The following is a 20,337-nucleotide window of genomic DNA, read 5'->3' on the forward strand; positions in this document are numbered from 1 at the left end:
ATGTTTTGGTTAACATGGTATTCCCATTGTCTGAGAATTATACATTTTTCAGATGCTGCTTCTCAGCTTCATCAGTGATATGTGCAGCTTGGGGGCCCTGTACAATTTCCTCCCGTGGGCCTCGGTGCTGTGTCCTGTCTCCCTCACTGCTCCTCCCACACCTATCTGATCTGTCCCTCTCTTCTCCTCCCCTGTCCTCCTACCCTGATCTCCTGCTACACTCACCTCTTTACCAGTAATTATACTCTCCTCCCCATCACTCCTCACACTCCTACCACCACTCCTCCTCACACTCCAACCACCAGTCCTTCCACTCCTCTGCGCCTCACTCTTCCTCATACTCCTCTGCTCCTCACACTCCTCCGCTCCTCACTATAATGATGCTCGTCTCCGATAGGAAGTGGAACCGCAGAGTTGAGGGGGTATATGATCACCGACCAGAGCCATGAGACAGTCCTGTAAATCGTAGTTGGGATGCACGCAGATGACAAGGCGGGTGACAGAGATGGAAGGTTAGGATAACAGGCTTTGGTCAAGGCAGGCAGCAGGGGTAAAAGCTCGGGGTCACAGGCTAGGGTAAGCAACAAGGAATCCACAGGAACAGGGCTAGTATACAGGAAGATGAAGTCACGGGGGCCAGGAACACACTGGATAGAATACCATGCTCAGGCCAGGGCTAGGAATAGCTGGCTACTTTTTAAAGGAGGAGGGTTTCTGGTGTTGGTTCAGGTGGGCAAGGCTCATTGTGTTTGACTGCCTGGGGCCCATCTTGCAGCTGAAAACGAGTTAGCCTAGTGGCCAGTGCGGTGCCTCACTATAGGTGAAGGATGCTTAGACATGAATCAGCAGTCCATTGGCATTAATGTAGATCCATTTGCGCAGGCAATTATCGTACGGTTTGACTCGGTTAATGTTCCTTCAGATCGGGTTTGGAGGGTTTGGGCGGATATGGCAGTCCGAGGCTAGTTTCAGGGGTTAAAGAGCACTGTTGGTGGCAGCTGGTTGGGGTAAGTGCAGGGTAACCTTGCCAGATGAGGTACAGTTGAGATTATGCCTGGTTGTGGCATGTCTGGCGAGTGGGCAGGGCTCATTGTGCTTTCAGTACCAAGAGATCATCTCACAACTGATGTTGACTCAGCTAAGAGGCTAGAGCAAATCTGCACAACTCCAGTCCTCGAGGGCCGCAAACAGGTCAGGTTTTCAGGATATCCCTACTTCAGCACAGCTGGCTCAATTAGTGGCTCAGTATAACTGAGCCACTAATTGAACTAGCTGTGCTGAAGTAGGGAAAACCTGGCCTGTTTGCGGCAATCGAGGACTGGAGTTGTGAAGGCCTCGGCTAGGACTTTGGATGGTCATGATTTAAGCGTCATTGACCTTATTGTATCTGTGGATGGAGCACTTTGGCAGGGTTAGCACCTCCCCTTTGCTGTATTTGAATAAACGCCGCGACCATTGTACCTCCAGACCTTTGTGTGTGTGTGCTTTATTTGCGGGATGTTTCGAGGAGGGATTGGGGAAGCAGCATCACAGGCTCTGAGGTCTAGGAGAGAGAGAGAGAAGGGATAGAGAGAAAGAGAAGGGGAGAGAGAGAGAAGGGGGGAGAGAGAGAAGGGGAGAGAAAGAGAAGGGGGTGAAAAAGAGCGAGCGAGAGAGAGAGAGAGAGAGAGAGGGGGGATAGAAAGAGAAGGAATGAATGGGGGGGGGGGCGAGAAGGGGGAGAGGGCGAGAAGGTGGGAGAGGGTGAGAAGGTGAGAGAGTGGAGATGGGAAGTGAGAATGAGAGAGAAGGGTGGGAGAGAGCACAGAGGGGAGAGTGAGAGCAGAGGTTGGAGTAATAGAGAAGGGGGAACGAGGGAGAGAAGAGCGAGAGTGAGTGCGAGAGAAGGGTAGAGTGAGGGGGAAAGAAGGGGGGAGAGAGAGAAGAGTGGAAGGGAGAGAAAAGAGTGGGAGAGGGAGAAGAAGGTTAGAGTGAGGGTGAAAGAAGGGGGGAGAGAGAGAAGGGTGGGAGAGTGAGAAAAAATAAACATTTACTTAGGATATCTTATTTTATTGCTTTGGTGGCATACTCAATTAAAACATGTACAGTGAGAATTGTATTTCTGCTCTTGTCAAGCATTGCGACACCTTATTTAAAGTCAGATCAAGGCAAGTAAAACCTGTTTTATGTATTCCTGCAGGCATATTTTCACAATCTAATGGTATAACAACACTTAATAAACTAGGACCTAAAATGACCTTGTAATTTTACCTATAGACCATAGGACTATAGTCCTGAAAGGGTTCTACAAATGTCCCCTGGAAACCACTATATCTATATTTTTCAAAATATTGTATGTCTGTCCCAAAGGCCATGAATACAGAAGAGATGGGGGAGCACAATAGTTGGAAACAGGCAGTGTTATAGAACTGATAATTGCTCTTTTTTAAGGTGAAGCAGTTATAACCTGAGTGGGTGTGGTGGCTCAGGTGTCTAATGTCTAATTGGGAGGGTGGACACACATGGGTGTATGTGTGTTGGTGTAAAAGTGGAATAAAGGTATTTAAGACTTACACGGCCTTGTGTAAGCCCAGTCGCATCAGAGTTTCTTTAGGAGTCCCGTGTACTTCTGATGAGGCTTTTCTTCTTGCGATGCTGGTTCTTCTTCTTGTTTTATAGTCCACTTGCTTCGTTGGTTCACAGTGCCGCTCCAGGGGAATTTCCTCTCGTATAAACAGAAAGGAGGATAGGGTTAACACATATAATTGTATACACGTCAGTGAGGGGGGTGGGATGGTGTGTTTATAAACCACCAAGAATTGTATTCTATATAATATAGTTTGGCACTCACACGGGCTAGTGTGAGTGTTATCCTATCTTGGTATCTTGTTCAAAAGAAGTTGCCCAATCAATATCAGGTGATGAAAGGGTAGGGTATGAAGGTATTAATAATAAATATATCACAATACTCACACGGGCCAGTGTGAGTACACACTTCTAGCAGTATCTTGTTCTTTTGTTCCAGTCGTCACCAATGGTGAAAATGGGGTTAACAGATAAAAGACACTAATGTCTGGGGGGTAAAAACACTATCTTTAATAAAAACATGAAAAATAAAACAAAACAAACTCAGAATACAAACGATTCTGTGGAAGGTGAATGCAAGGGGTAGGCAGTGTGGTGTATAGTTGTAGGGGGTCTCTCTTTTCCGCGTCCGGATGGAGAGCTGCGACTTCACCTCTGCCTCCTCTGTAGTGTGCTTTAAAATGTTCCAGGTGAAGAGCAACGCGTTTCGTCCAGGTACTGGACTTCCTCAGGCTCTGTGTATGTGGTATTCCTATTCCCAGCTTCTTTTATGCCAGGTTTAGCCAATCGTGGCCTAGGTGTGGTCTCCGTTCCATTTTCTGATGCGATGCGACGTCGCCATCTTGTGAAGTTGCGCGCGCATCCCATCTTCTATTGGTGTTGCGCGTGTAATGAATTCTAGTCATTGATAAAGTTATTCATTGTTGAGGGGTCGCGTGTCTTGCTGGCATGGGCAAGGCAGCCCCATGTCCTTAGTATTGTCCGTGGATGTCTCAATAAAGTTTGTTATTGAAAAAAAGTTTGGAATTGAAAAAAATGAAAAAATGAAAAAATGACGAATGTCCCAAAGGCCAATCTGATAAGGCCAATCTGATTGGTCAGTTGGTCTGTCACTCACCCTCTGGCCAATCAGATTGGTCCGTGGACCAGCCCCTCCCCGCACGCCTCATTGGTCACACTCACCCGCCGACACAGTTACCAACGCTGCCCCCCCACACCCACAGCAAACCCCAGCCTCTGCACCGCTCCTCGGCGCCACAGCCTCACCTCTCCCCACATTCCCCCCACACCCACAGCAAACCCCAGCCTCTGCACCGCTCCTCGGCGCCACAGCCTCACCTCTCCCCACATTCCCCCCACACCCACAGCAAACCCCAGCCTCTGCACCGCTCCTCGGCGCCACAGCCTCACCTCTCCCCACATTCCCCCCACACCCACAGCAAACCCCAGCCTCTGCACCGCTCCTCGGCGCCACAGCCTCACCTCAAACGCCCCCCTCCTCCACCTCACCTCTCGACACGCCGCCTCCCGCCGAGTAACCAACGCCGCCGCCTCTCACACGTTGCCGCCGCCTCACATACTACCGCCGGGGGCACCAGCAGAGCCAGGTACCTCACCATCCCCCCGTGGCCGAGGTGGCGCCAGCAGCTATCACCACCCCACAACCCCCTCCCCCCCCGCGGCCGAGGTGGCGCCAGCAGGTATCACCACCCCACAACCCCCCCCCCGTGGCCGAGGTGGCGCCAGCAGGTATCGACCCCCCCGCCCAGCCCCTGTTCGTGACAGGGCAGAGGAAAAAGCAGAGGGAGGGTGGGGACGACACACAACAACAAACTGACTGACACACGAACTGCCTGTCTGAAACACACACACACAAACACAGACTGACAAACACACACTGACTGACACGCACACACAAACACACACAATGATGCGCACACACAGACTAACACGCACGCACACACCCACTGATTGACGCACACACCCACTGACTGACGCACACACACTGACTGACGCACACACACACACTGACTGATGCACGCACACACACTGACTGACGCGCACGCACACACACACACCCTGACTGACGCGCACGCACACATACTGACTGACGCGCACACACACTGACTGACGCGCACACACACACCCACTGACTGACGCACACACACACCCATTGACTGACGCGCACACACACACTGACTGACGCGCACACACAGACTGGCGCTCACACACACACCCACTGACTGGCGCGCACACACACTGACTGACGTACACACTGACTGACGTGCGCGCACACACACTGACACGCGCACACACACACTGACTGACGCATGCGCACAAACACTGACTGACGCGCGCGCACACACGCCCACTGACTGACGCACACATACACTAATGACGCCCACACACACACTGACTGACGCACACACACACACACTGACTAACGCACACACACACACTGACTGACTGACTGACGCACACACACTGACTGACTGACGCATACACACACACACACACTGACTGACTGACGCACACACACACACACTGACTGACTGACGCACACACACTGACTGACTGACACACACACTGACTGACTGACACACACACACACTGACTGACGTGCACACACACCCACTGACTGACGCGCACACACACCCACTGACTGACACACACACACACTGACTGACGCACACACACACACTGATGCGCACACACACGCACACACACACACACACACTGACTGACGCGCGTGCACACACACTGACTGACGTGCACGCACACACACTGACTGACGCGCACGCACACACACAGACTGACAAACACACACACTGACTGACGCGCACACACAAAAACACACAATGATGCGCACACACAGACTAGCACGCGCGCACACACACACCCACTGACTGACGTGCACACACACCCACTGACTGACGTGCACACACACCCACTGACTGACGCGCACACACACCCACTGACTGACGCGCACACACACCCACTGACTGACGCACAAACACACTGACTGATGCGCACACACACACACACTGACTGACGCGCGTGCACACACACTGACTGACGTGCACGCACACACACTGACTGACGCACGCACACACACTGACTGACACACACACTGACTGACAAACACACACACACACTGACTGACGTGCACACACACCCACTGACTGACGCGCACACACACCCACTGACTGACACACACACACACTGACTGACGCACACACACACACTGATGCGCACACACACGCACACACACACACACACACTGACTGACGCGCGTGCACACACACTGACTGACGTGCACGCACACACACTGACTGACGCGCACGCACATACACAGACTGACAAACACACACACTGACTGACGCGCACACACAAAAACACACAATGATGCGCACACACAGACTAGCGCGCGCGCACACACACACCCACTGACTGACGTGCACACACACCCACTGACTGACGTGCACACACACCCACTGACTGACGCGCACACACACCCACTGACTGACGCGCACACACACCCACTGACTGACGCACAAACACACTGACTGATGCGCACACACACACACACTGACTGACGCGCGTGCACACACACTGACTGACGTGCACGCACACACACTGACTGACGCACGCACACACACTGACTGACGCGCGCGCACACACACTGACTGACGCGCATGCACACATACTGAATGACGCGCACACACACACCCACTGACTGACGCACACACACACCCACTGACGGACGCGCACACACCCACTGACTGACGCGCACACACCCACTGACAGACGCGCACACACAGACTGGCACGCACACACACACCCACTGATTGGGGGCGCACACACACTCATTGATGTACACACTGACTGACGCGCGCGCACACACACTGACTGACGCGCGCGCACACACTGACTGATGCGCGCGCGCACACACTGACTGATGCGCGCGCGCACACACTGACAGACGCGCACGCACACACGCCACTGACTGACGCACACATACACTGACTGACGCGCCAACACACACTCACTGACGCACACACACACTGACTGACGCACACACAGTGACTGACTGACGCACACACACACTGACTGACTGACGCACACACACTGACTGACTGACTGACGCACTCACACTGACTGACGCACACACACACTGACTGACGCGCACACACTGCATGAAGCTGTAAAGGAGGGGGGAATGGAGCTGGAAAGGGGTCGGGGTACCGGACCGCTAAATGGTTGGGGAGGGACCGGACCGGTAAATGGGGGGGGAGGGACCGGACCTGTTAAAGGGGGTGGGGGGCTGGATTGATGGGAACGGGGGACAAACAGAGAGGGGGGAGACAGGGGAAGAGAGAGGGGTAGACAGGGGAAGAGAGAGAGAGAGTGGGGGAGGAGAGTGGAGAGAGTGAGGAGCAGGAACATAACATCCCGGGCAACGCCGGGTCTCTCAGCTAGTATATATATATAGAATGGAAGGGCTCCGGCGCAACTGCGCATGACAGACTCCAAGAGGTCCCGGATGAATTCAATAAACTTTATTGGCACAAGAAAACAATAGGGCTACACCACGATCTCCCTCTCTACGCGTTTCACCCTCTGGAATAGGGCTTCGTCTCGGAGTGGGGAGACGTGGTATTGTCTGAACATTTATAATAAAAAGCCCGTGAAAACGGGTGAAGATTATTAACCCCTTCATGGAAAAATTGCACATAGCAACATGACATTATCATGCAAATGTTTACAAAATACATATCCTTTAAATAGAAGCCTGCATAGTGGGTTATATCTATAATAACCACATATGGCTTATCTTATGGCTAGTCAATTAACATGAAGGTACCTTAAAAAACTGTTTGCAACATTTCAAAGTGGTGCTTTGCCCCTGATCCTATTAATCCATTAATAAACATGCAGCCTCAAATCATTTGATCTAGGTAAAGCATAAGTTGATGCATATAACACTAGTGTTAAATGGTAAGTAATAAAGAGAAACTGCTAGTTGGAATCATAATATTTATACAGGGGAAATGGCAAGAAAAAGAGGGGAAAAAAGGAGGAAAAGGGAAAGTGAGGGGGTGGGGGAGGGAGGGAAAGGGAAGCCAAGGGGAAAGGGAAAGGGAAAGAAACCAAGGAAGAAACAGACACGGTGAATACCTAATAGAATATCTTGATCAAATAATTACTCTATAATTTTAAAATTAAAATATGCAGAAAAACACGACATGTCACAAAAACCTTTATAAACAAGGAGATACACCTAATGTTATATTATAAGAAACAACGTAAATCCCATTCCATATTGATTCCATGGGTTGCAGGGTGTTTAATGCAAAAATCCAATGAGCCTCTCGTTGATACAAGATTTTTATCCGATCTCCTCCACGAGGAGGTAAAGGAATATGCTCAATGGCTACACATTGCAAAGAACCTACTAAACCCAATGGACAAGTGTTAAAATGTGAGGATACCGGATGCATCATATCATGATTACGTATAAGTCTCAAGTGCTCTAAAATGCGAATCTTAAGCACTCTGCTAGTAAGACCAACGTATTGTTTCTTACATCCACATTGTAATAGGTAAACCACAAAAGATGTCTGACAAGACATAAAGGATTTAATTGTAATGTTACGTGTTTCGTCACGGTTGGCATAATGTGTTGATTTTCTCATAAAGGAACAGATCTTACAATAACCGCATTTAAACGAACCCTGTAATTTAGGAAATAAGGATAATCTGTTTTTCTTATGGGTATTGGGCTGTAGCATACTTGGTGACAAAAGATTGCCTAGTGTAGCCGCTTTGCGAAAGACTACACGAGGGCCAGTGCAAACCATTTCTTGTAGCAATGGGTCCAAGGATAATGTGGCCCAATGCTTCTGAATTATTGATTTAATGGCATTGGCTTGTTCGCTGAAATTGGTAATAAAGTAGGGCGCATCAGTGCCCTCAAACGGCATACCTGGGTCAGATCTATTTACATTCATATTGATTAGCAAATCTCTGTCATTGCCCAGGGCTATTTCATAAGCTGTATCTAGGTCCTTTTTGGCATACCCTCTCGCCAGAAATCTGTCCCTCATCTCACCCGCCCTGTGTCTAAAGGCATCAAGAGAGGAACAGTTCTGACGCAAGCGAAGGAACTGGCCTCTCGGGATGCCTCTAACCAGAGGGCGGGAGTGACAACTTTTAGCATGGAGTAATGAATTCCTGGCATTTTCTTTCCTAAAAATATCAGATTGGATAAAAAGGGGGCACAACGGTGGTTCTCGACAGGGATGATTATGTGTCAGAAGCTCAGCGGCAGCTTGATTATCCTTTCTTGTTCTTATTATTTTCTTGTTCTTATTATATTGACTTGGATTTTTTTGTCTTCTATTTGTGATCTTAGATACACGTTCATCACAGTCCATTGATTTAACTGTTTCCAGTGTCTCTTGAAGCGCAAGATCATCATAGCCCCTGGCTTTGAATCTTTTTAATAATTCATCTGCCTGTCTTTGGAAAATTTCTTCTGTAGAGCATAATCTCCGCCCCATAATCTGAGCCCCTCACAGGACCCAAAGGCCTCGGTCCCGCTGCGCTCGTTGGCGCGGGCGGCCACACGCGAGTTCCCCACCAGCAGGGGAATCCTGTGGAGCCGGTCCCGGTCCCCCCTGGCTGCACAGCTTACTGCACGCTGTGGCGCGTCAGCCCCTATGAGACACAAGAAAATGGTGATCCCTAGCGTTGACGCATCACGTGGTGTGGCTGTGAGCCAATGGGGAGGGGAGGCTTCAGGAGGAGGAGAGGCTTCGGGGAGCGGGGAGCGGGGAGGAGTGTGGAGTGACAGCAGCGTGCGTGCCTGTCTGTGTGTGTGTATGTGTGTGCCTGAGTGCGTGAGTGCCTGCCTCTGTGTGTGTGTCTGAGTGCGTGTGTGCCTGCCTCTGTCTGTGTGTGTGTGTGTATGAGTGCGTGAGTGCCTGCCTGCGTGTGTGTGCGTGTGTGTGTGTGTATGAGTGTGTGTGTGTTTTACTTACCATCAGCAGCTCCAGCCCGAGCCCGTGGAGGGAGGGGGGGGAGAGTAGCGGGTCCCTCCGCTCAAGCCACGCCGCCCCTCCCTGTCAAGCCTCCCACTCCCGCCCACCTCCCGCTCCGGCTCCCGCTCCCTACAGACTGCATATCGCGGTCTGTGTATGTCAGCGCACCGCCTGTCTGCAGTGCGGGCGCGCTGACTCTGGGAGCGGGGCCTTAGCCTAACACAATGATCACACATAGTATACAATAGAAATACCTTTACTGGCACATAATTATATCTTAACGCTCTACTAATGACTACTAAGAATACAACTACTCTCATGCCTCGCACGGCAGTACCCCACCACCGGGTTACCCCACACCGTGTCCACAGGATTATATGAGCCCCTTGGGCACTCTACCACCGTAGTGTCCACAAGTTATAGCCCCCACCCTTGTCCTGTGGTCAGCGCTGCCACTATGATGTATGTACTTTTTTGGTGAACTTTAAATGATATAGGTACCTGCCGGGTGCTCCAGCACCCGGGCGCGCCAATTGTACTACAAGGGATCCGCCAATCCAGCGATATCCTCCTCGACGAGCCCGCCTCCGCGTGGGGTGGTGTCCCGTTGGTTTCTCCCACCTTGAAGACAGTCTCTGTTTCAGCAAAGATGATTTGGTCCCAGACCACACGTATCCGATCTGCGCAGTGTGCAGCTGTGTCCCTGATATACTTAATAACTAATGGGGCAAAATCCCTACCTAAGGGCCTGTCCCTGTAGCCACCACAAGCTAATTGGTGGAGTCAGGTCTAGCTGGGGCCTAGGGGAAATCTGGCCTAGTGCAGAGGGTCACAGACCCCTGCACAAATACCTCCTAACCCTATCCTGTCCCAGCACCAACTGACTCTTCCTTTTTCATTGCGCAAAATAGTATCTCCTCCTGCAGGAGACCTGGCCGTGCGATTGGCTCCCTGGCATCATGTGGTACTCCTGACCCGAAGCACTATGGAGCTTGTGGTCCCCGTGGATTCTATTCCTCTGTACCACTCCTTGTACTCTCCTCCACACCACTCCTCACATTCCTACCACCACTCCTCCTAACACTCCAACCACCAGTCCTTCCGCTCCTCACTCTTCCTCATACGCCTCTGCTCCTCATACTCCTCGGCTCCTCACTATAACGATGATCGTCTACAATAGGAAGTAGAACCGCAGAGCTGAGGTGGTATATGATCACCGACCTTAGCCAGGAGACAGTCCTGTTAGAGTAAATTGTTGTCGGGATGCACGCAGAGGTCAAGGCGGGTGGTACAGATGGAAGGTCAGGATAACAGGCTTTGGTCAAGGCAGGCAGCAGAGGTGCAAGCTCGGGGTCACAGACTAGGGTCGGCAACAAGGAATCCACAGGAACAGGGCTAGTATACAGGAAGAAGAAGTCACTGGGGTCAGGGACACACTGGATAGAATACCATGCTCAGACCAGGGCTAGGACTAGCTGGCTACTTTTGAAAGGAGGAGGGGTTCTGATGTTGGCTCAAGTGGGCAGGGCTCATTGTGTTTGACTGCCTGGGGCCCATCTCGCAGCTGACAACGAGTTAGCTTAGCGGCCAGTGCGGTGCCTCGTTTTAGGTGAAGGATGCTTACACATGTGCCAGCAGTCCATTGGCATTAATGTAGATTAATTTGAGCAGGCACCCTTCAGATCGGGTTTGGAAGGTTTTGGCGGATCTGACAGTCCGTTGGTGGAGGCTAGTTAGGGTAAGTGAAGGGTGAAGGATAACCTTGCGAGGTGAGGCACAGTTGAGATTATGCCTGGTGTTGGCATGTCTGGCTCATGGTGCTTTCAATACCAGGAGCTCATCTCACAACTGATGTTGTCTCAGCTGAGAGGCTAGGACTTTGGATGGTCCTGGCTAGCAGGTCATGATTTAAGCATCATTGACCTTACTGTTTCTGTGGATGGAGCACTCTGGCAGGGTTATCACCTCCCCATTGCTTTAATTGGATAAAAGCCATGGCAATTGTACCTCCAGACCTTTGTGCGTTATTTGCGGGGAGTTTCGGGGAGGGGTTGGGAATGCAGCATCACCGGCACTGAAGAAAGCATTGAGCCCCAGGTAAAGTGTGGCATGACCACAAGGCCCAAGCTCTCCACTCCTGCCCAGACTCCACTCCTGCCCAGGGAGAGTGGGAGAGTGGGGTGCAGTGGGGTAGTAGGGGTCATAGACAAGCAGTGAGGGGTGGTCCCGCATCCCTTACTGTGTTTTTCCCACCCTCCCCTGTTTGTTAAATTCTGTTTTGTGTGCGTTATACTTGTATTAAATATATTTAATTTTTAGGTATCTGTTGGGGTTATGCTGCTCTATCGTGGTGGCTGATTGGGGGGTAAGTGCAGGGTAACCTTGCCCGACAGGTCTCGGTTACTGTAATGCCTGGTGGTGGCATGGTTGGTGAGTAGGCAGGGCTCATTGTGCTTTGAGTACGTGGGACCCATCTCGCGGCTATTGTAGGGTCAGCTGAGAGACTGGGACTATGGACGGTCATGGCTAGTGGGCCATGATTTATGTGTTATTGGCCTTATCTGTGGGTGGAGCACTCTGGCAGGCTTAGCACCTCCCTTTGCTGTATTTGAATAAAAGCCGCGACCATTGTACCTCCCGACCTCTGTGTGTGTGCTTTATTTGCAGGATGTTTTGAGGAGGGATTGGGGAGGCAGCATCACAGGCTCTGAGGTCAAGGAGAGAGAGAGAGAAAAGGGATCAAGAGAAAGAGAAGGGGGGAGAGAGAAAGAGAAGGGGGAGAGAAAGAGAAGGGGGAGAGAGAGAGAAGGGGAGAGAAGGAGAAGGGGGGAAAGAGAGAGAGAAGGGGGAAGAGAGAGAGATGGGGGGAGAAAGAGAAGGCGAGAATGAGGAGGGGGTGAGTAGGGGAGAAAGTGGAGATGGGGAGTGAGAATGAGAGAGAAGGGTGGGAGAGAGCACAGAGGGGAGAGTGAGAGCTTAGCGGGGAGAGAGAAAGGGGAACAAGGGAGAGAAGGAGTGAGTGAGTGAGTGAGTGAGTGAGTTAGAGAGAAGGGTTGAATGAGGGAGAGAAAAGGGGGAGTGAGGGTTAAAGAAGGGGGAGAGAGAGAAGGGGAGTGAGAGAGAGAAGGGTGGAAGAGAGAGAAAAGGGTGGAAGAGGGAGGGAGAAGGGTAGGAGAGGGAGAGAAAGTAAACATTTACTTATGCAATCTTATTTTATTGCTTAGGTGGCATACTCAATCAAAACATGTACAATGGGAATTGTATTTCTGCAATATGATTATGTATTTCTGCAATATGCTCTCTTGTCAAGCATTACGAGACCTTATTTGAACTCAGATCAAGGCAAGTAAAACCTGTTTTAGTACTCCTGTCAGCATATTTTCACAATCTAATGATATAACAACACTTAATAAACCAGGTGTGATGGTGAGGGGGTACCCAGGCCATTAATAAAGGTATTTGGCCCGGCTGGGTGCCCATGAGCCATATTGGGAAAATATAGATTGTCAGCTCTGCAGCCCAGTAATGGCAAAAACACTATGCATTCAATAAACATGTATGTGTGTCTCCCACATAATTTCTGCAGCCAGAATTTCTCAGGATATTCCACGCTATAGACACCGCAACAGCAGCGGGTCAACAGCGATGGTGCTCACCGGAACAGGAGTGTCGATCTCCGGATCCACCCTGGCAGATGAATCTCCACCAGCAGCTCTGGAGGAATTGTCATAGCAGCATTGGAAAAAGTACTGGCCGTTACTTCTGTGGCCAATGCACCCACGTTGAGTTGCTGGGCTGATGCACCCGCATTGAGCTGCTCAGCTGATGCCCCCACGTTGAGCTACTGGCCTGATGCACCTGTGTAGCGGGCCAGTTCCTTCACCATCAAGGAGTGCGAGAAGGTTCATTTCTCCCCGGCCACCTCAGAGACAGGTAAGTCCCACTTAAATTTGCAGTATGGAGCAGGACTGGGAAGGCGACTTTCTGTCCCGGCAGCATTCTCCAGCGATTCGGCTCCGGAGACGGAGTAGTGATCCCCGCAGTGAGTTATGGTGGGAGCACCTGGCACAGGGTGGAACAGTTCACATATCAAGGCCAGATAACCTTTACCTATGCCCACCGGTAGCCTTTCTACACATAATTGTAGTTGTCGAATCACATTGAGGACATTTTGTTCCAGTCCTGGATAGGTCGTAGTATCGACCTACCCCAGCGGTTGGAAGTAAGGCACATCGCACTGCTTGCAGTGTGAAGTAACCTCCAGTTCTCCTCCCGGCCAGTCTCATATACTGTAGGGCACAGCAGTTGAAGGAAATCCTTTCCATCGATATTAAGCAGCAAGATCCCTCCAGGTAGTCTTTGGGCTGTTTGTTCAGCCATGATAGCAGACGAGGTAGCACGGACCAAATCAGACACTGTTCTGACTTGGGTAGTCACCACGTGCGTATGTTTTGTGTGATAGCTGCATCTGGCTACACCCCACATGGTGGCAAGTAGGTCAGTGTCTCCTCCCTCTTGTAGATCCAGGAGTCCCAGACACTGCAGAAAGGGTCCAGATAGGGCTTTGGCGCCAAGCCCCAAATAACTTGCAAAACTAGTGCTTGTATCTTAGCTGTGCAAAATCTGTGCACGGTTCTCCCGATTTTGGCGGGAACCACACTCAGACCTCAGGATCCTCCTTGGCTGATCCAATTTCAATTTGTGCATGCTGATAGCTCCTTCTTGAGGGTTCTGGTCCCGGGCCAGACATCCACATATGGCAGCTCCGCATGCACTAATAGGACAGTAGTTGAGGTTACACTGGAGACCCCAATCTTGGAGCTCTAGTCCGTCAGAGTCATCCCTGGGCGATCTCCGCATGCCATCGGCTGATACCATGTTTTTCACACACATCTCAGCCCTGGAACAGTTCCATAAAGGGTAGTACATGCTGTCATTGCCTTCTTGGGGGTTCTGACCTGGGACAAATATCCACACCTGGCCAACTCCACGTGCACTCGGCTGATACCATGGGGTGCAAGCACATCTCAGCCCTGGAACAAGCAACAAAGTCGTGGGGTACACACTGATAATCTCAATCTTGGAGCTCTAGTCCGTCAGAGTCATCCCTGGGCGATCTCCGCGTGCCATCGGCTGATACCATGTTTTTCAGACACATCTCAGCCCTGGAACAGTTCCATAAAGGGGAGTACATGCTGGCATTGCCTCTTGGGGGTTCTGACCTGGGACAAATATCCACACCTGGCCAACTCCACGTGCACTCGGCTGATACCATGGGGTGCAAGCACATCTCAGCCCTGGAACAAGCAACAAAGTCGTGGGGTACACACTGATAATCTCAATCTTGGAGCTCTAGACCAGAGACATCCCTGGGCTATTACCACATGCACCCGGTTGATACCATGTTTTTCAAGTACATCTCAGCCTTAGAACAATGCAGAGGGACATGGCTCTGATACAGTGATTTTCAGGCACTTCTCAGATATAGAATGTGTCCCAGTCGTCTAATGGCTCTAATACAGTGAGTGCCCCCTTCACTTTTCATATTAGCAGAGGTGAGTTTGCAATCATGAACTGATACTACCCCAGGAACCACCTCAGGGAGCTTCTCTGTTTGCAACAGTTGTGAATATGTGGCTTGGATACAGTGACTGGTCCTTCACTTCTCCCTCAGCATATATCCCATTCCTCTTTTCTGTACTGCCTGTCCCTTATTGTCCATCTTAGCAGCGCCTCCAAATGTAACACCCCTATCCCCTCCTCCCCTAAGGAAGATCTGATGGTACTTGTGTATTCTGGTACAAGGGTGCTCATCTTTATGCTCACAGAAGGGCTGAGTCTCCGCATTGGTATGGGTTGTAGGATAACAGGACATGTTTTCAGGATGGTGCAGTGCCTCCATCCTGCAGGACTCTGCCAAAGACAGGGATTCATCCCCACTGGAACCTTGGTAGTAAATGAGTCACAGGTCAGGAATGGTTGTTGCGGGGGACCAAGACTTATACCCAAATTAATACCGGGATTCTGGACTGAGCACACAAGATGAGTAAAATAAATTGTAATTTATTTCTTTTCAGACAAACACACAAATCTTCACAATACACTGGATTAAACCCTTACTGGGATGGGGGAACGAAATCAAATGTCATTGGAACGAAACAAAGTCTCGGGGAACCCCTGCACGCTCACAAGTGGGTGTGCAAATTGATCCGTGTAACAGTTCCTTACTAGGGGCGGAACTTGACAGCCCGCTATCTCCGCCAAAAGGAATACGTTTGTTCAGTCCTTACAGGGTTCGTTCAGGAACACTTAGCTCTAACGAATTCCAGAAGAGGGTGTAAATCTTCGTTGTAGGTTAACCTTCCACACTCCGGAACTGCTGACGCTAAACCTTGGACGTTTCTTGGCAAAATCTTAGATGAATCTGCTAGGGACTGGCCAGTAGGCATTTTTATTGTATTGTATTGTATTGTATGTCTTTATTTATATAGCGCCATTAGTGTACATAGCGCTTCACAGTAGTAATACATGTGGTAATCAAATAAATAACAGATAATATAAATAACAGATCATGGGAATAAGTGCTTTAGACATAAAAGTAACATTTCGGAAGAGGAGTCCCTGCCCTGAGGAGCTTACATTCTAATTGGTAGGTAGGGAGAACGTACAGAGACAGTAGGAGGGAGTTCTGGTAAGTGCGTCTGCAGGGGGCCAATCTTTATGTATCCTGTGTTCAGAATATCCACAGTGCTATTCATATGCTTCTTTAAGCAAGTGTGTCTTAAGGTGGGTCTTAAAGGTGGATAGAGAGGGTGCTAGTCGGGTACTGAGGGGAAGGGCATTCCAGAGGTGTGGGGCAGTCAGTGAAAAAGGTTTAAGGCGGGAGAGGGCTTTAGATACAAAGGGGGTAGAAAGTAGACATCCTTGAGCAGAACGCAAGAGTCGGGATGGTGCATAGCGAGAAATTAGGGCTGAGATGTAAGGAGGAGCAGAAGAGTGTAAAGCTTTAAAAGTGAGGAGAAGAATGGAGTGTGAGATGCGGGATTTGATCGGAAGCCAGGAGAGGGATTTCATGAGGGGAGATGCTGAGACAGATCTAGGAAAGAGTAGAGTGATTCTGGCAGCAGCATTTAGGATTGATTGTAGGGGAGACAGGTGAGAGGCAGGAAGGCCAGACAGCAGGAGGTTACAGTAATCAAGACGGGAGAGAATGAGGGCCTGAGTCAGAGTTTTAGCAGTCGAACAACAGAGGAAAGGGCGTATCTTAGTTATATTGCGGAGGAAAAAGCGACAAGTTTTAGAAATGTTTTGAATGTGAGGGGCGAATGTGAGAGAGGAGTCGAGTGTGACCCCTAGGCAGCGTGCTTGGGCTACTGGGTGAATGATTGTAGTTCCAACAGTAATGTGGAAGGAAGTAGTAGGGCCAGGTTTGGGAGGAAGTATGAGGAGCTCTGTTTTAGCCATGTTGAGTTTAAGGCGTCGGAGGGCCATCCAGGATGATATAGCAGAGAGACATTCAGAAACTTTGGTTTGTACAGCAGGTGTAAGGTCAGGTGTTGAAAAGTATATTTGTGTGTCGTCGGCATAGAGGTGATAATTAAACCCAAAAGATGTTATTAAGTCACCTAGAGAGAGTGTGTACAGAGAAAAGAGAAGAGGTCCCAGGACAGAGCCCTGGGGTACCCCCACAGAGAGATCAATGGAGGAGGAGGAGGAGGTGTTAGCAGAAGAGACACTAAAAGTACGATGGGAGAGGTAGGATGAGATCCAGGATAGAGCTTTGTTCCGAATACCTAGAGTATGGAGAATGTGGAGGAGAAGAGGGTGGTCCACTGTGTCAAATGCTGCAGAGAGGTCGAGTAATATGAGCAGAGTGTAATGACCTCTGTCTTTGGCAGCATGGAGGTCGTCAGTTATTTTGGTGAGGGCTGTTTCGGTGGAGTGAGCAGTGCGGAAGCCAGATTGTAGAGGGTCTAGGAGAGAATAGGTGTTGAGAAAATGGAGCAAGCGAGAGAATACAAGACGTTCAAGTAATTTAGAGGCAAAAGGCAGGAGGGAGACAGGTCGATAGTTAGAAAGACAGGTAGGGTCAAGCTTGCTGTTTTTGAGTAATGGTATGACTGTTGCATGTTTGAAGGAGGATGGAAAGGTTCCAGAGCAGAGGGAGGAGTTAAAAATGTGTGTAAGCGTAGGGATTATAGTAGGAGCTAGAGGTTTTAGGAGATGGGAGGGAATGGGGTCAAGGGTCCTATACCTAACATGCACAACCAATCCTGCCCATGGGAACATTTCTCCCACCTATCCCCGACTTGCCAGTACTTTGCAAAGAGGGCAGAAGTTGCTTCCCGGTTTGCACGGAGCATGTGCTAACCTCACACTTAAGCTCCTTAGCATACCGGGTCCCACCCCTTACCTGGCGACAGCAAGTCTGGGGTTTGGCTACCAAGTGTGAAGCGCCCATACTTCACAGCGGTATCTGGTACTTACAATATGCCGACCATCCTAACACCTTGGATGTCTGAGGCTTTTCAGCTCCGAGCTTCTCATAGACGCACCCTGCAGGGTGCCTTTGAAGCACGGAGATGAAAAATCCCTCAGCTCATTCAACCTTAACATATTTACATGTTAAAGGATTCAGGACAGGAAAGGTTTCTTGCCTTTACATTTTAAAAACACTATACAATACAGTTTATTCATAAATGTATGTTCTGCTTGTGCAACAATTATAAATCTTATATGTATGTTGATGGTTTCTTTTTACTTAGCTGCACTCCAAAAATTAGAGTGCTAGCTTTTTCCTACCGCAAGTTATCCACTTAATTGAACGGGCTGTGATGTGGACTGCGGTTTGACCTGGTTCCCACGCCAATACGTTCAGCTTAAGTGGCTAATGAAACCGGTGGATACATTCTGACAGAAAAGCACTTCAGCTTGACCGCAAACACTTATCCAATTGACTTTGCGGTTTAGAGGTCTACGACTTAGGAAGTGATATCTATACTTCAAAGCGGCCACCCATTCATAGGCACGCTTCTTCACTTAGCGCTTGGTTCAGCGCTAGAGGCTCCCCCTTATGTCACAAACATAGTAAGTACATTTTCTTTCATTTATTCTACAGTAGCTAGTGGCTAAGCTGCAAAATAGGGACAATAACGGTAGTGTAGAGGAAAACATGTTATGATGGGGACAATACCGTTTAACTCCTTCAGTCCCAACAGGGATTAGGGTTAACCAGCTGGGCATACTACCTTTATTATTGGCCTGATTAACCCCCTCCTCCACAAGGGTATAACAAGATTTATTGGCAGACCAGCACATAAAGTTGCTTCACTCTCTCATGCAAGAGAGGTGCAGTCAATAGATGTCCCTAAGACACACTCCTCCCAAACTGCATGCCTCCGTCCCCTAACAAGGCCCCCAGGAGCTTTCCAGAACTTGTGGATGTCAACAACAAGTTCGTCTTTATTTTTGGGTGTAGCATGTGTTCTTAACTAAAGAATGTATAAATCAATTAATTGGTATACAACCCGGCCTGATGAAATCAGCCAAGATCCTGGAGGTGCTCCATGAACAGTGGGATCAAATATATGAAAAATAAAAACAAACACAAAACATAGCGTAATACTGTAACAGATAAACGAACTAAAATAGACAAACGCTACACAATACAATGAGCTATCAAGATCTACAATACTAATGAAAGCAAACAGGTGAATGGCACAAATGAGTGACATTTATTAAAACACAAATTTAAAATATATATTAATATCCATATATGAAATGTCCCATATAGACCACAGATAAAAAAAAAAGAAAAATAGTTGCGCCAACCGTAATTAAGATGAAATGTAAAGTTCAGTCCCACATAAAAGATGGAGTCCTGCTGCCAGAGTTTCTTAGAGGTGATTCACTAACCTCTATAGTTAACAGTCATAAAAGAAAAGGATTCCCCGGCGCGTGGTTCCACTTTAGCTCCGGGACACATGAAATTATAAAGGAAAAAAACACAATCAGAAGTATTTAAAATACAATAAAAAACCTTGATTGAACTTGATAGAAAATACACTTACATAAAACAATGTTTCTTCAATAGGGATAGGGGAGACTTCCTGGTGATACAAACAGCCAGCAGTTTAAGGCATTGGGAAGGATACATCCAGAATCCACAAGCCGTCCTCCAGAGTCCCTGGTTGTCAGTGTGGATCCTGCTCCAGCAGTCAGAGTAGTTCTTTGCAGGGATATACCAGCATTGGTTGATTTCCTGGTGCTTGTGCACAGACCAGGTCTCTCCCTCGGGCTGTTCTCCTTGCCACAGCTTCCGTGTTCCCCCTTCGCGCATGCGCGTCAGTCGCAGTGCTGCCTCCAAAATGAATGAAGCTGCAATTCCTCAATACGGTGGCCTGTGATGCCCAAAATTTGTCAAACGCGTTTCGCCCTTTGTCACTGAGGAAGCCAACCAGGGACTCTGGAGGACAGCTTGTGGATTCTGGATGCATCCTTCTCAATGCCTTAAACTGCTGGCTGTTTGTATCACCAGGAAGTCTCCCCTATCCCTATTATTTATTTATACATTCTTTATTTTTCATATCACTGTTAATATTGCAGTTACTATTGCTTTATATTATATAGATTTTCGGGCGCCAGAAATATCTTTTTCACTACGGTTACTTTTCTCTGACCAGATAGTCAGAGTTCTATTTCAGGCAGCCGCCTGATATCTTATGACAAA

At 49.2% G+C, this 20,337-nt stretch overlaps 1 protein-coding gene across 1 annotated transcript in view; it reads left to right on the forward strand.

Moving 5' to 3' along the window:
• Positions 1-9,396: 9,396 nt before the first annotated feature.
• LOC142497402 (L-amino-acid oxidase-like) overlaps positions 9,397-20,337 on the forward strand; it is a 64,881-nt gene continuing 53,940 nt past the window's right edge. Inside the window, exon 1 of the mRNA XM_075605148.1 lies at positions 9,397-10,810. The gene's annotated coding sequence lies outside the window, so the exon portion shown is untranslated. The remainder of the gene's footprint in view (positions 10,811-20,337) is intronic.

Source organism: Ascaphus truei, chromosome 6 (assembly GCF_040206685.1).
Source record: "Ascaphus truei isolate aAscTru1 chromosome 6, aAscTru1.hap1, whole genome shotgun sequence".
Taxonomy (NCBI): Eukaryota; Metazoa; Chordata; class Amphibia; order Anura; family Ascaphidae; genus Ascaphus; species Ascaphus truei.